The 17,046-nt window shown below is 38.5% G+C and overlaps 1 pseudogene across 1 annotated transcript; it reads right to left on the bottom strand.

Moving 5' to 3' along the window:
- Positions 1–2,568: 2,568 nt before the first annotated feature.
- LOC102777878 (adhesion G protein-coupled receptor G7-like) lies at positions 2,569–16,782 on the bottom strand (annotated as a pseudogene). Its single transcript, XR_015717199.1, has 11 exons — positions 16,701–16,782; positions 13,434–14,165; positions 12,675–12,779; positions 12,479–12,588; positions 12,172–12,312; positions 11,955–12,043; positions 10,689–10,837; positions 6,128–6,241; positions 5,710–5,900; positions 3,669–4,060; positions 2,569–2,983 (listed from the first exon to the last, which is right to left on the bottom strand). The product of XR_015717199.1 is annotated as an adhesion G protein-coupled receptor G7-like (transcript).
- Between the last annotated feature and the right edge of the window lie 264 nt (positions 16,783–17,046).

Below are 17,046 nucleotides of genomic sequence, written 5' to 3'. Positions count from 1 at the left end.
TGCATGAGCGCGCTTGTATTCAAAAGGTTTCTCCATGTAACAATCTGTAGGGAGTGCATCACCACGTGTTATGGCAACAGCACCGCTTACAACCGCAAAGCTCTCCAGAGAGTGGTGCGGTGTGCGGAAGGGATAATTGGAGGTGAGCTTCCCTCCCTCCAGGACATCTACAGGAAGCGGTGCCTGAGGAAAGCGGGGAGGATCATCAAAGACTCCAGTCACCCCAGCCATAAGCTGCTCAAACTACTTCCATCAGGCAGGAGGTAATGCAGTATCCGGTCCTGAACCAACAGACTGACAGACAGCTTTTTCCATCAGACCATCAGACTGTTGAACACTTCATAGACACCTCACCTTCACTTACTGGAACTCCAACATTATGCACATCATACTGTACACAAATGCCACCTATTTTGCACATTTCCTACAACCAACCTCTGTTTATGTTTATTTCTATTAAATTTTATATATATGTATACACACACAGACACACACACACACGTACGCACACACACACACAGGTATATATGCATATTTAGCATACATATTCAGTAATGCGCATACATTCTTAAATTTGTACATATATTTATTGTTATAATCTTCAGATTACCCATTCTTATATTCTGCTTGTTCTTATGTTATTGTATTGCATTTTGCACACCTTTGTTGCTTGTGAAGCTTGCACACAAGAATTTCACTCACATTTGTTGTACCAGTGTACCTGCACATGTGCTGTGACAATAAAAGTGATTTGATTTGATTTGTACACACACTCACACTCCCCAAACACACTCTATACCCCAGGTCCAGGTACCATTGCCATCAAAAGGGCAACCCACCCCTAGACCCATGGTATTTTACCCTTTTCCCTGGGGTGAAGACAGGCAGACCACCATCTGTCCTGCAGCAGAGTGTTTGCTTTTAAAATCAGTTTTGTTTTGTTAGCTTCAAGAGTAGGTTTACTATGTTTTGGTTTAGGATTTATCACTGGAAAATGTTTCATCTCACTTCAGTTTTTCTTTTGAATTGTTAAACATAGATGTTATTTGTCAGTGCCAAATTTAAGACTCTTAGATAAGTCAAATAAGGATTCAGGTACAGGAAGATGGTGATAGACTGTCTGAAGCAGTTAGAACAAGACAATGCTATTGAATGAACCTCATAACACAGGCTATACCCAGGGGAATCTACACCAAGTCTGTATGGTTTACCGAAGATACATAAACAGGATGCACCTTTAAGACCAATTGTATGCTCTGAACACCACATTCAGAACACCTTGGATTTTGTTGAGAAGGTGAGAGATGTCATTATGGAGGCAGATGAAACCATGGTCTCGTACGATGTTACATCTCTCTTCACTTGCATCCCAGTCACTGAAGCATTGGAGACAGTTCGTAAGAGATTACAGGATGACCCCAACCTCAGCAACAGGACCGCTCTCAGCATCGACCAAGTGTGTTTGATTTTGAAACTGTGTCTTCATTCCACCTACTTCACATACAAGGGTCAGTTCTACAGGCAGAAACATGGGTGTGCCATGGGTTCCCCAGTGGAAAAGAGGGCTTTGTTATTCTACGCTGGAACACCACCAAGCCATTGGTTCAGATATGTGGATGACACCTGGGTGAAAAACAAATCTCAGGACGTACTACATTTCACGGATCACATTAACTCGGTGGACCGACACATCAAATTTACCAGGGAGGATATGAAAAGTGGCAGGTTAGCCTTCTTAGACTGTGAGATTTCCATCAGTAATGGGGGACATCTAAAAGCTGATGTGTACCGTAAACATATACGGATCAGTATTTAAGATTTGACTCTCATCATCCACTGGAGCATAAACTGGGTGTCATCAGGACGCTACAACACAGAGCAAACACCATCCCCACAGACACAGCGGTCAGGGAAGGAGAAGAACACCACATCAAGAAGGCCCTGAGTAAATGTGGTTATCCCAGCTGGACTTTTGTCAAAGCTGGGAAGGTGCCTAAAGAGAGATCCAGCCGAACCAGGAGAGAAGGAAAACCGCTGCCTAAGCGAAAAAGCCTGTAGTGATCCCGTATGTGTCAGGAGTATCGGAACAGTTGAGACACATTTTTTCCAAACACCATGTCTCTGTTGCTTTTAAACCCCAAAACACGCTGCGCCAAAAATTGGTCCACACCAAGAATCCACACCAAGGTCCCCCGACACAAAAAGAGTAACACTGTGTACGCTGTTAAGTGCCAGTAGGATTGCCAGGATTTATACATCGGGAAAACCAAACAACCTCTGGCAAAGCGGATGGTACAACACAGAAGAGTTACCTCATCGGGCCAGGAGTCTGCAGTCACCTACAGGCCAGTGGACACTGTTTTTTCCTCAATAGTTTTTTGTCTGATTTTAGATCAATTGTGTTAATACAGTATGACAAAATGAAACATAATTGTAAATTCAGCCACGCGAAGTTGTGCTGAAAAGAATGATACCAAACAAGGCAAAGTAAATCGTTTTTAAAGGTGAAATGTAGAGGTAAAATTTAAAGTAGTCAAAAACAGCCAATTATACCTTTGTTGATTTAATGTATTTTTAAAAATATTTCAAATTTGGCATTTTTGTTTTCTTTCAGAATGTCCTACCCCATCCCAGAGTCACACTTAGTGGAGTCCAGTGTGTTGGCAGGCTGCGGCGCATTGACCGGACCAGCAGCACCAGTTGAGTGCTGTATACACTGTTCCACATGAAGGTGGCCATCAGGAGGAAGTGCAGCAGAGCTGCTACAGCCGTACACGAGCCGCGGTCTGGTTCTATGTGTTCATCAGAGTTCAGGAGGTCGTTGGTCAAATCATCACCCTGCACCTTAGTGTCGTTCTGTCTGCTGGAGTTTTGGACTCCAGAGAGGAAGGTGATGATGAAGGCCAGCAGGCTGAGGTAGATGCACAGCAGAGCCAGCTTTGAATTCAGGTTACTTTGCTGCCCATGTGACTTACTGAAGAAGCTACAGAGAGAAAAAACAACAAAGTTTCAATATTTTTAAACTTTTGTATTTCTAAAAGAAAAACACGAAAATTAAAAAGAAAAATGTAAGCCCATTTGTAAAGCCCGTACAGTCAACGAAATCATATTTGGTTTTAAGCACATCTTTTTGCTTTAAATGTAATGAAAAATATTTGTTATTATAGATATTTTTCTCTATATATTTTGATTTTTTGTCAGTATAATATATTTTCATATTTTGAATTGACATTGCAACTTCTTTCTTTGATATTAAGGCTTAAAATCAATCAAACATGTTTTTCTTTTTAGCTGAAAATATAATTATTTTCTTACTTAAACAAACTAACCTTAAACAATAAAAATGTATTGATTACTACTGGTTTTCAGGTCTTACAAATGGGAAAACATACTCCAATTATCCCTCCCAAAATTCTTCTGAATTTAAAATACTGCTTTTACTACAGACTCTACAGACACCGGTTTTACCAGTTCTGACTTTAATTAGTCAGATAAAATAAGAAAATAATCAACCCTTATTGTTATTATAATTATACTGTTTGTTGGATCCAAGGAAGTTGCAGTTTGTGAAATAACAACTAGAAGTGATGAGTAGTAAATGTGATGAGAGAATTTAAATGCAACATAATTTAACGTCATTTCTAATCTGTGAAGTAACCCAAACTTACTTTTCTTTAATGTGATAAATGATCGTCACAACCAGACCCAGAATAGAAAGAGAAAGTCCCACGTTGGAGCTCACATCCAGAGCTTTCGCATACTCGTAGTTCTCTCTGTATGACTGAAAAACAAACAGGATTTAATCATGCCATAAAATATAAATAGTTTACATTTGGAGCTAGTTCATGACCAAGGTTAAGCAAGCTGTAGCCTTATAGCTGTGAACCTGTAAACTTGTGATACTCACCCAGAGAGCAGCAAAGTTGGTGGTGTGGTTACAGAAACATCTCATGAGTCCATCTGAAGTGTTTCCTTTAGAGCAGCCGCTGGTGCTCCAGTCCTTCTGAATGTAGTTCCAGAAAACACAGGAGAAGTCGTACAGAGACGTCCCACTGATGTCCTAAAACAGAAGCACACAGGTTTAGAAATCTACAACTTTGATTTACAAAGTGTCTATTCTAGGTTTGTTTGTAACAATCATCCATCACATCATCCAAATTCAATTCAAAAGTGAGCTAAATCTGACTAACGCCAGGGGAAACAAAGCTCAACCCAATCCACACTGGTCAAGAGACTATGAAAATAAGACAGGAAACAGAGACCCAGAATCCAGACACACAGCTTGATGCAGGGAAGGACGTAAACGCGTAAAGCGATGACACTAACATGAGACTCACTTAACACTAGTGATGGCCAACAATTCTCTTTGGTGACATCTGGTGGCCAAAAATATGGAGAGTAGCTTGAATCTACAACTTATAATGAACTTCTTCATTATGATTTCCCACTCTACAGAACTGAGCCAACAGCTTCTGTTTAAAATCATTTGACAGTTCTGTCAGATATCAGGTTGATGTGGTGCTTTGAACATGTATTTTTTAGTAAAAAATAATGTTATGTCTGTGTTAATAATAAATCACTTTGATGAATGATCCTTACTTTTTTAAACATGTGCCATGGTGTGTTCTATCTATCTATCTATCTATCTATCTATCTATCTATCTATCTATCTATCTAGAGAGAGAGAGAGAGAGTTAACAATGTACAACACAATCTTATAATGGATTGGGATTATGCTTGTGCTGAGCTGTGCCCCTGCCTCCACGTGATTATGTAATAAACCAGCGGACAGGCATGTTTATATATAATATACTATAACTTATATAATTATAACTATATATATGTATAGTGTATTTCTTATATACATTTTTGACCTGGGAGCAGAATTGCTGATGAACTACTTTTTGTTTAGGAATAAGCAGAGTGTCCTCTCTTCCCAGCTCCATGTCTCTAATTATGTCACACACGTTTGCTCTCTCGCACAAATCACCAAAATACAGCACAAATCGCACCAATGATTCAGTTCCTTAAATTGAATCAGGTTGTCACGGTCACTGTGTACCCAGCTGGTTGTGCCAATAAACTGATTGCTTGTATTTAAACTACTATATATAAGTTGTTGGTCTATAATATCTGAAAATGTCAAATGCATCCCTCATGAATTATATCAAATCATATTGAGCCACCAACAACATTCCTGTCACAAGGCAGAAGCTGCAGTTTTGGCAGTGAATTTATTATATCCTTTATTTATACAGTTAAAAGTTAAAAAGCAGAAAAAAAAATGCAACAAATAAAACAATAGTTTTGTAAACATATTTTAAGTGGCCAAAAAGGACCAGATTGGTTATAATGTAGGTAACACAGAGTTCTAAAGATACTTGAAAAACAGGTAATTGTATATATAACGCCTTTGTAAATCCTAAGTTAAGAACAAACTCAAACTACTGGATCAAAGACCAGTTGGTCCAAGGACCATGAAAAATGTTTTGTTTTTAATGTGAGACAATGACATTGCTTGAAGTGAAAAAAACAAAACAAACTCATTTCATGTATAAGGAAGTTATGTGGTTTAGAAACACACATTTGGATTTAAAGCAATCCTCCCGAGATACCCAGGAAATATCAAACTCATAGCCAGAGGGAAAAAAACAGTAGTCAATAAATGTTATCACACTTTAATTATCATAGAAATACTGAATTTCTTACTATTGGCCTGAATATCATCTCCACATATTGTGGCACCATGTTGGGTTCCTGCCCTCTGACGCTGGCTGACAGGACCCTGATGGTGGCCCGTTGCCTCATGTAGTGTTTTGAATGGAAGAAACGATCGTTCTGATAGAGAACAAAACCGAGAGAGAGGTTTGAATCTGTCTGACGGCCTCTGACACCTTCACCTAACATAAGAGAAAGAAATCCACTGTAGTTAGTAAAAACTAGTAGAAATTTGAAGCTTTTGTGTAGGTGTAAAAAGATCTAACAATGTCTGAAATACAGGTGATTCATTTTTACTAATAACAAACTAAAACAACTCTCTTATACCCCTTACTAATACAATGACCTTCTTCAAAAGTTCTGTTGTTCTCTCCCAGGAATTCAGTAGGTGGAAATGCAGAAAACTCACCTTTTGGGAATTGTATGTAAATAAGGGCATCAGCTACGAAACCGTTTCCCACGACAACCTGTGTTGCGTTTGTGTTCAGCTGAATTCTGTTGGCTATAAAACTGTCAGAGTCCCCTGTTGCAAAACAAAAAACAAAAAATGAGCTGTTAGTGATCACATAAAATCACCTTACCACTGGATCACTAATTTTAAAATTCCAAATGTAAGCTTTAAACCAACAAAATACTATTGTAATAGTAGTAAAAGGTGTAGTGTAAGGTTTAGGTGTACTAGGAATTGTTGAGGAAGTAGTATCAGGAGAAGTGTATGTAATAGTATTCAGCCACAGCAAAGAATACCTAAATACTAACTAATAAAAACTAAAACATTCCAAACACAATGAGTTCACAAAAGGACTATAATCTCAAAATGCCGGGTCACAGACCCAGACCCCCGACACCACCGTGCACATAATTCCTCAAGGCGATCCTTCACTTCTCATGTGCTTTCACTAGCACCATCTAAACCCTCCCTCCTTGACACAGTTATTCAAGACAGCTCTCAAAGGTGACTTGTGGTTCTGACAACATCCAAAATGGCATTATCATCTTCTATGAGGTTCAGCCGCTTGGTGGAATTGTATGTCAGGGGCTGGGTCTGTGACCCAGCAGTTTTGAATTTGTTTTCTATTTCTATATCTTATGTTCTTGTGTTGCCACTATTAGTTAAGATTAGTTGAGTTTTTTTCTAGTTTTACTTCTTCTATAACTCCTGATTTATAAGTCTTTTCTTGTCTTCAGTGTCAATATGTCATCTGTTTCTTGTCTGCATACTCCATGTTGTCAAGTTTGTGTGCCATGTCTAAGTCTCTCATCGTTTCTTGTTGTATTTTTATAAGGTCTCATGTTCATTGTGTTTAGTTTTGCTTCCCCTGTGGTGTCACTATGTTCACTCTAATCAGCTGTTTTCACTTTCCTTGAGGGAAGTGGAAACAAATTTTAGCTCTCACACACACACTACTGAAATTTTAGCTCTCACACACACTACTGAAACACTCTCACACACACTACTGAAATTTTAGCTCTCATACACACTACTGAAACACTCTCTCACACACTCTCACACACACAGTAGCTACTGTGAGATCGTTCAGTAGTGTGTGTGAGAGATAAAATTTCAGTAGTGTACGGCACCTCATAACCTGCAGTCATCTGAGACTGAAGAAGTCACATGGATGAGTGATGAAACAGCATTTATCCCACTGAAAACGGTACATCCAGATCAAGAGAATCAATCTTTTGGGACTGACTTACCTGGATGATTGAGCATGCATCAAGACATATATGTCCTTATAAAGAAATTCAGAACAATTCTTAAGTAATCATTCATGTCAATAAAATATCCTTAAATCATTATTGCTATAAAAAACGTCCCATAAAATCTTTAAAAAAATCACATTCCAGGATCTGGTTATGAAGGTCACACTTTAATGTTTTGTCTGTTTCTCACATAGAAGTCAACACTATGCTTTTGCTTTCACAGTCATCTCGTTAGAATTGAACATTTTACTAACTGCTATCATGCAAGTCTATGAGCTTCTCCATTTATCACATTGCTGCGAGTGTCTTCTTGTTTGTAGAAGCCATTACTGTGTTAATCGTTTAACTGTATAACACCCAACAGGTACAGAAAGGACAGATAATAGTGACATTTGACGATATCCAGTGACTGGTTGTGAGCACGACTGCAGTTACTGTTGATATTTGGTCATTGCATAGATTACTCTGGTGTGGTTCAGACTGTGCAGCTGTGCTTTTCTCCAGCTGTAGAAGAGCCTGCTGTTTTAATCTGTGTTTCTTATCAGATACCACAACAGAAGCTTGAATAGAACCTTCAGCTAGAACAACTATCACTGCTCACATAACATGTGCATTTAGTCAGAGTCACAACTCTTAATCAAATACAGCCTGTCTCAGAAGAAGTCAGTGAGAAAACTTTATTGAGGCTGCAAGGGAGGAAACTTGCGCCTAACCCCTTCCCATAGTCATAATAACCCAGAGTGCAATCCAATAAAACATAAAAGTTTATCATAATACAGCTCAGACTTTCTCTGTGGGGCAGGCCTAGGCATCATTGTTAAGTTAAATCTTTTTAGTTGGTTGCAACACTACATAGTAGACCTCAGAATTATTGGTCTTGTTCTCCACAACTTACAAATCTTAGTGTTACTCAAAAAATCTCTTGGTGTGACATTTCATCAGCTCCGCACAAATACATTTTAGTATTGGGTATATTGTAGTCTTTTTATGCAGAGCTTTGTTTCAGACTGAAAAATGTTGACTGTTACTGGTGAAATGTACTGTAATGACTAGAGTGGTTCGGATTTCACCTCTAGTGTCACCATCAGATCATCATTATAATATACAGTTACTGAAAAAATCTCTGAATCAGCCTCAGCTAGTGACTGTACTGTACTGACTTTAATACTACCAATGAAGTATCTCCACTAGCTTGGCCAACATCCTCATTTTAGGGTTGACAGCATTTTCAATGGATGAAGGCAGATGGCTCGAACATGAATTAAGGCTGCAGTTTAGGGAAAGCTTAAGAGGGGACTGGCAGAAGCTCCCAGGCTGGGCACATCTCCAAATAAGACATCCCCTAGAAGCAGTAATGACTATGCATTACTAAGGTCAAAGATGGTTGCAAAAATTTAACTGGTAGGCATGCTTGCAATGATAAGTGACCCATGCCTCAATAGGGTGGTCAAGGATTCCACTGAGTGGACCAGATGAGCTGGGAAAATTAGGAATGAATGGTGTGAGAAGAGATCAAAGGAAATTCCAGATGATGAGAGACCTTGACAAAGGAGTGAGAGAACCCTAATCACATAGCAACATGGCTCGACTCTGAACTGAAGCTTTGGAGGAATGACGACCATATGGTTGTAAAGAAGGATCTTGAGCTGTAAAACTTAGCCATGTGTTACTGGAAGTTGCCCTGGTACCCCGGTCGCAAGAGGTCTGCTGCTGCATTTTTAGAGGGAATGATGGCAGAGAAACTGGCAACCCAGTGACAAGAAAGAAGAAGAAGAAGAAGTGCTGTTGTTTATTGGAAAGAAGGGCTAGTGGAGCAATTAACTGGCAGCCCAGTGGCAGTAATGTTCATAGTTGCTCCATTTTGTAAATGATAGACAAATGGCAGATAAACCAGAAAGCCAGTGCAAGAAAGGTTTGCTGCTGCACTCTGCAAAGAAAGAAACAATATCATAGAAAGTGGCATCCCAGTATAAGGAATGCTTGCTGTTGTGTTTGCACACAGGGGAAGAAAAAAAAAGAAAGTTTGATGCAGTGGTCGAAAAACATGCTTTTGCATTTTGCGAATGAGGGATAGAGAAAGAGAACCTGGCAGCCATTTGCTGCTGCGTATTGCAAATGAGAGATAGTAGAGCAGTTTTTTTTGGCAAATGATAGATGGCAGACAACCTGGCATTCAGGGGACAGAAAAGCATGCTGGTGCATTTAGGTAAGGAGGGATAGACAAACTGGCAACCTACTGTCCATAATTTCTTTTGTTTTTGCAAACAATAGATAGATGGAACTGACATCCTGGAGGCAGAGGGGTTCACTGCTGCTTTTACAAAAATAGACCCAGAGAAACAGGAAACTCAGTTGTAGAAAAGTTTGTTGCTGGTCATACAAGGTCAACCAGCCACTCCATATCAACAAAATCAAAGAAAATTGGTGTCAGTCAACAGTGCTATTTTTGAGCTGGTTTGTGCTGCTAAAATTTTTGTTTGTGCTGCCATCATTTTAAAGACATTAATTAAAGTTTATACAGGTCATCCAACATCAACCAGCCCCTTTATTTACTGTTGTGAGAAATAAACCAGCATTGGATATTTTTTTATCATGATTATGCTCTTAAAACTAAAAAAAAAAAAACTAACATATAATGGTTGAAATAAACTGCATTCTGTTGGAGAGAAAAACTTCGATTGGACCTCAAAATGATTTATTAGCTGCCAGCTGCCAGTTTCCCAGGTGTTTCCTCTTGCCCTGTTTCCTTCTTGTATTTAGTGTCTGTATTTCCCTCTGTTCAGTATCACATTCTCCCTCATCTCTGGCTGTCTGTTCTGTTTGTCAGTGAAATTCTTAGGCTTTCCCACTTTAGTTTCTATTTATTCTGTCCACCAATAAAGTTGTGGTTTTGAGTAAAGTTCTGCCTGTTGAGTCTGATTTATATCCTGCCTGGCGGTCACAGTGACACTTGACAAAATCAAGGTCCCCATTTGTAACTCTGTCACCACTGTCCCATAAAAAATACACACAGACAGGCATTCAAAGTTTTACACTTTCAAGACTCCCTAAAACCACAATTGTTCCTTAATTTGACACACACTTGTGGATCTTAAATCTGTCTGAATAGATATGCCCTCAATGTTAAATTTATTAAGGTATTCTTACTGCTGTCAGAATGTGTCAAACTGAAACTGTATGTTAGGGTTACCTAGTGGAATATGCTGTGATAAAAAAGCAGCACACTTTGCTGTTTTTTTTTTAACACACAGTTTCTCACTGACCTTTAAGAGAAGTGAACTGGACTCCCTGAGTGCCTGCAGCAGAAATCTGTGCTGACTGGACCACCAGGTTTGGCTGAACTATCTGAGATTGAGATGCATTGAGATTGAGGCTGAGGTTCACAGAGAGCTGATCCAGAGTCACCGTCAGCCTGTAGATAACATACAAAAAGCACTGTCATTTCTAATGTTCAGCTGCCAGTCCCTCTGAAATGTAATACTTAATCATTTTAAAGCACAAGGTTTATTTTTATCAATTCAAAAAACAACAACAAATACACAAACAAAACAAACAAAACAAACAAAAAGAACAGTTGTTTACAATTAGATATCTATACACTTTGAATCCTATCAGCAAATTATGATACAAAAATATCACTTCTTTTAAAACGGATCACCCCAAAAATTGCGTAACTTTGTTTTTGGTCGATATATTATGGGTTATTGTTTAAACTTTCCAGCAATGGCTTTCAGTGAAACAGACCTACATTCAGAGCAGAATGGCCAGCCTGCTTTAGTTGATTGGAAGTCAAATAACCAGTCATTACAACCAGGGTATGCAGAAGAACATTTTGGATGCCACTCCAATCAGCTAAGAACAGGAAACTGAGGCTACAATTCAAAACCTCACCAAAGTTGGACGACAGAATGCTGGAAAGATCTCATTTGTTTTGATCAGTCTTGATTACATTTAGATGGCAGGGTCAGAGTTTGGTATTGCTACTAGTCATGACCATCCCTTTATGACCATAATATGCACATTTACCCCAAGTACATAGTTTCCTCTGGGTCTAATAAAGTATTCTGATTCTGATGTACCCATCTTCTGATTGCTGCCTATAGTAAGATAATGCGCAAAGCTCAATTCATTCAGTTCTCTGTACTCAAATGGCGTCCAAAGTCACCATGTATCAAACCAATATTGCACCTTTGGAATTTGCATTAAAGGTGTGAAACCATAAACTCTCCACCAACTTTGTGATGCTGTCATGACATCGTGGGCCAAAATCTCCAGCACCTTGTTGAATCTATGAAGTTTTTAAGACAGTCCAACGTGGTACAATCAAGCTGTACTTAATAAAGTGTCCAGTGACTGTAGTTGTTTAAACAATTGTTCCACAAAAAGAGAATATTCAAAAGGGTCTAATTTAAACCAAACACAATAGGAAGCTTCATATAAGTAAGATAAGATGACACAGATACGATGAGACATGAGAACTTAGGAACCTTGTAACCATCAATATAGATTTTATTATTTGTTTGGTTTACCCCAGAGTTGCGTTTTTTGCCTTGGTATCATCTGGCACAGTGGCGTTCAGCAGCTGACTTACTGTTGCTACTGCTGCTACCCTGATGTTCTGCACAAACACAAATATGAACTAAGATTAACATATTACATGATTATAAATCATGACCAAACCCTTGTTAACACTGATTTAAAGCTTCATTTCCTTCTTTTTTCTTAAGATTTGTTGAATGTTTGTACCTCTGTGGCGTTTGCAGACAGCAGCAGTGTGTTGACAATCTCAGCTGCTGCTGTAACATTTTCAGCTGTCAGCTCTTCTGGGTTGGATGTCAGAATCTGAGTGCTGGTTGCCAGCATCTCTAAATCAGCTGGACTTGTGAGCTGAAAGAAGAAAGACATGATTTTATTCTTGTGTTCTGAATCTGGAATCCTCTGCATGGGATCTCAAAGATGCATTTCCAGAGGATTGCCTCAGAGCAATATTCTTAAACCTCAGTTATACAAGACTTCCAATCTACCTTTAGATGAAAAAAGCTGCAGTTCTTACATTTTGTTGTATGTCACTGAGTGTCAGGTTACACTGGAAGATCTGTGGATGGCTGAAATTTGCTGATCCATTCATGAACAAGCATCTGGTTAAAGCCTGAGGTTTACCAGCTGAGTGGGAATAGTAACAGAAAGAGAAGCATCACTACACTGTGCTGTACCTGATAGAGTGATGTTGGACTGAGGGGATGACTTACCGCCACTTGTTCCTACTTTACACTTTTCATTAGAATATGCAAACCGGCCACTGAGTGTAGAGTTGAACGTGAATTGTCCTAACGTCTGTTTTTTGCAGTAATTGTCTAATACAAATCCATAAAAATACAAACTGTGTTTTAGAGAATTATGTCCGACTCTGAAAAGAAAACAATACGTAGTAATTTATATATATATATAAAAATCACAACAAATGGATGATGCATGCTCAAGAGCAAAATAATATTGGCATTCAGATAACCATCTGTCATTGTTTGTTTACAGCTGAGATGGGTCTGTGCTAGTTTAAAAGCTGTGTCTCACAATAAAGTCAAGACAGTGCAGTTGACAAGCTGATGGTGTTTTCCTGCATCCTCACATCACTGAAATAAATAATTCATGTAACGTTTAATGAAACAACATATTAAAACTGCTTCATTGGTACTGTTCTCACAAATATCAGATCTGTTATAAAACCATGTATTGGTCAACAGAAAAACTTTGGCTGCAGATTAATCCAAGATGACAGTAATGTAATCAGACTGAAGGGATTTTGAGTCATTTTTGTTGCATAAGCTTTGGATAAATGAGATTAAAATACAACACTACATGGACTTTTAATTTACAAATCACAACATCTTGCAATAAAAGAGGTAATTTAGTGCCAACAACCAGTTTCCCAATATTTTTAATAATGACACCAAAGTTATTGTCTATTGTCAACTTGTAACAAAATTCAGTCTTTGTTATTTTTTTCTTACTTTTTGAACATGTCTCTCCGGTAAATTCATCAGGACAGATGCAGACACCATCCAGGTTTTTCCCACCATTAGAACAATTCAGGAAAGTGGTGCTAAGAGGGGTAACCGTAGTTGGAGATGTAGTAGTAGTAGTAGAAGGTATAGTGTGAGGTTTAGCTGCACTAGTGGGAATTGTTGGGGAAGCAGTATCAGGAGAGGTGTAGTAGTAGTTAGTAGTAGTAATAGTAGTAGTAGTATTTTCACGAGTTACAGTAGTATTAGCTGTAGGAGTTAAAGTAGTGTTAGTGTATGGGCCTGTGTTAGAAGTAGTATTAGTGGGAGCATAGTAAGTAGTAGGCATTTGCTCAGTCATGGGGTTAGAGATAGTATCAGGGCTGGTAAAATCTGTGGTTGTAATAGCAGGATTGGTAATGGTAGCAGAAGTAGTTTGTGGATGTTCTGATGTGACAAATTCTGTTATTAAAGTATGCTCTGAGTCAGCTGTTGGATCAGTGCCTGGTGGACTGGTACATACATTAAAAATATTAAATATATACATTAAAAAAAAAGTGGTATTGTTAGGAACTGTTATAGCTGTACCCTCTGTTGTAACCGTTTGTACTGTGGTAATATTTTGTGTAGTAGTAGGATGATCAGAAATATCAGTAGGAAGGAGTGCAGTAGCTGCAGTATCAGGGATGGCTGCTGTTGCAGTGAACTCTGCTCCTGCTGTGAAGGAGGCTAAAGGAATAGCTGTGGGAAAAATATCAGAATTACAATGATCAGTTTGAACCTAACAATATTAACATGCTTTTGTTTAGCATGTAGAATATTTACTGTACTTGGCATGAACTTATACTATCTCATCTGTAGTATTAAACACAATACCCAGCTGAGGCTGATTCAGATAGTTTTACAGGTACTGGACATTAAAATGATCTGATGGTGGCAGTGCAGGTAAAATCAGGACTACTCAAGTCATTACATTTCACAGTATGTCAATATGGAGCCCCTGACATGTCACTGTAACTTGTCAGTATGTCAATATGGAGCCCCTGACATGTCACTGTAACTTGTGGAGAATGAGACTAATGATCCTTAGATCTTAATAAATAATAATAAAATTTTACTTAATGATGATGCCTGGGCCGGACCAATGGAGAAAGTCTGAACTATATTAAATTAACCTTTCATGTTTTATAGCGTTGCACTGCTGGTTATGACTATGGGAATGGGTTAGGCACAACTCTCCTCCCCTGTTGTCTCAATAAAGTTTTCTCATTGACTTCTTCTGAGACAGACGGTATTTGATGAAAGGGTGGGACTCTGACTACAGGTGGCTTTCATGTGAGCAGGGATAGTTGTTCAAGCTAGAGTCAAATTCAGCCGAAAACTCGAAGCCAGTCAGTTAAATCAAGCAACAGACCTTTATTCGTTGTCAGCAACATAAGACCATAATACCAGACCACCAAGAACAAGAACACGAGCTGCATGAAATTGCTGCCACGCTATACTGACACACACACCCACTAGGAGACTCCCCCAACTACTACAATAGGCTTGCTACAGCTGGAAATAAGCACAGCTGCACATTCTGAACCACACCAGAGTAGTCTATGCAATGACCTAAATGTCAACAGTACCTGGAGTCATGCTCACAAGCAGCAGCTGGATATTGTCAGAGGTCAATATTATCTGTCCTTTCTGTGCCTTCAGGATGTTATAGAGTAAAATGATTAACACGGTAATGGCCTCTATAAACAAGGAAACATAGCACCAATGTGATAAATGGAGAACATCAAACATCGGTGAGGCTCACAGACTTGTGTTGACTTTTATGTGATAAAGAGGGAAAACATTCAAGTCAACCTTTATAACCAGATCCTGGAATGTTCTCCAGTTATAGCAGGCAGCTGTAAAATGATGAGTGATGGGTGCATTACTTTATGTGCAGTCAGTGGTCATGGAAAAGAAGTCCATAAAAAATACTCACTGTTCTAAATACTTTGATCATTACAGTATGATGTCACTGCTCCAAATTAATTGTAAGCAAAACTATGAATGTTATAGACATAGTGCATGTTTGTAGGTTGTCCTCCTAGTCGAGTGGCAAATCTTGACGATACTTTATATAAACATTGCCTAGGGCACTATGAGCGCCGACATCTATATGCCGTATAAAATAATATAATATAATATATACAAATGTCACGATCTTATATGTTTGCACATTTGACAGTTCAAACAAGCACCACTTTGTTGTTGTCTGCTGGGTGGGGCAGCATCAGTCCCAAAGATACCAGCAGGATCAACAAACAAATCCACAAGTTTGGAAACATCATTAATTAGAATTTGGAGGCATTTGAGAGAGAGGTCACTGAACAAACTGCTCTCCATCATGGATAAACCATCACACCCACTGCACTCCACACTCTCCCTCAGACTGACACAACCTCACTGCCAAAAAGAACACTTCAGGAAATCATTCCTACTATTTTCTACAAATCTGTATAATAACTTTTAATTCTGTTACAGTTGAGCACACCTGTCAGGCATTTGTATTATACCTTGATGCAGCTGTTTTTCTTACATTTATACTGTACATATTATTCATTAATGTAATTTGCACTTTCCTCTTGAAACAACGTCAGTCTTACTTGATTACTGACTGTTTTTAATTACTGTTTCTTTTACTGCTTTTCTTTTTGGGGGGGGGGGGCGTCGGAATTCCACGTGAAAGACCAATACAAAGTGGTGTACACGTGAGAAGTGGAACAAAAATCATACATGAGTCCAAACATTTTTTTACAAATAAATAACTGCAGCACTCTCTCATAGTATAGTTATCATTTGTTGTGTTTTGTTGACTTATATATATGTCCATTGTGGGAACAAAAAGCATCTGTTTATCTATGAAAAGGTATGTCAGATTAAAGTGATGTGTTGTAGCACAATGTATCATAGCATACTACTACTGATACTAATTATAAAAACAATGACACAGTAAAAGAACTAAAAATAACGCCATATGAAATGACCACTATTAACATTCTCTTATTGAGATAATTATCATTAAAAACTGTATTATTAAGTCTGAAAAAACAATGACAAAGGAAGGCAATGCATTTCATAAGTTATTTGATATCTTGTGTATATTTCAGTTGTTTAAGTGCATTAATTCAAACTTATCTATGAAAAATTAAGGAGAGTCGCATTTGAGTTGGTTCAGTTTTAAGTGACGAATTAAGGAACTGCCAGCAACAATCAGAAAAGCTCAGTTTTTCTTACCCAGAGCGAAAACAAGCCAGCCATCCATGATGATGAGCAGCTGCACATCAGGTTTCCTATTTGTCTGGTTTGGTAATATTTTAAAGACGCCACTGTGCCACTGAGTCTGCGTGAAAACATTCAGCCGAGTTACTCTGCTTTACAATAAGCCATCAAATTATACAGTGCCTGATTGTTTTACTGCATGTTCACAAAAAGGTTCCTTATCTTTGTTCATAAGTTACCTATAAAGGAATTCAAACTGCAGTCCAGCTTTGTAGAAGGTGCTCAATTAATAAATATGGTGTGATTTGTCACAGCAGAAAGTGGACAGTGCAAAGTTACTGGCGTGGGGGAGGAAAGATTT

This window comes from Neolamprologus brichardi, chromosome 23 (assembly GCF_056152115.1).
Source record: "Neolamprologus brichardi isolate AB-2024 chromosome 23, ASM5615211v1, whole genome shotgun sequence".
Lineage (NCBI taxonomy): Eukaryota > Metazoa > Chordata > Actinopteri > Cichliformes > Cichlidae > Neolamprologus > Neolamprologus brichardi.
This window is presented reverse-complemented; position numbering and strand designations above follow the sequence as displayed.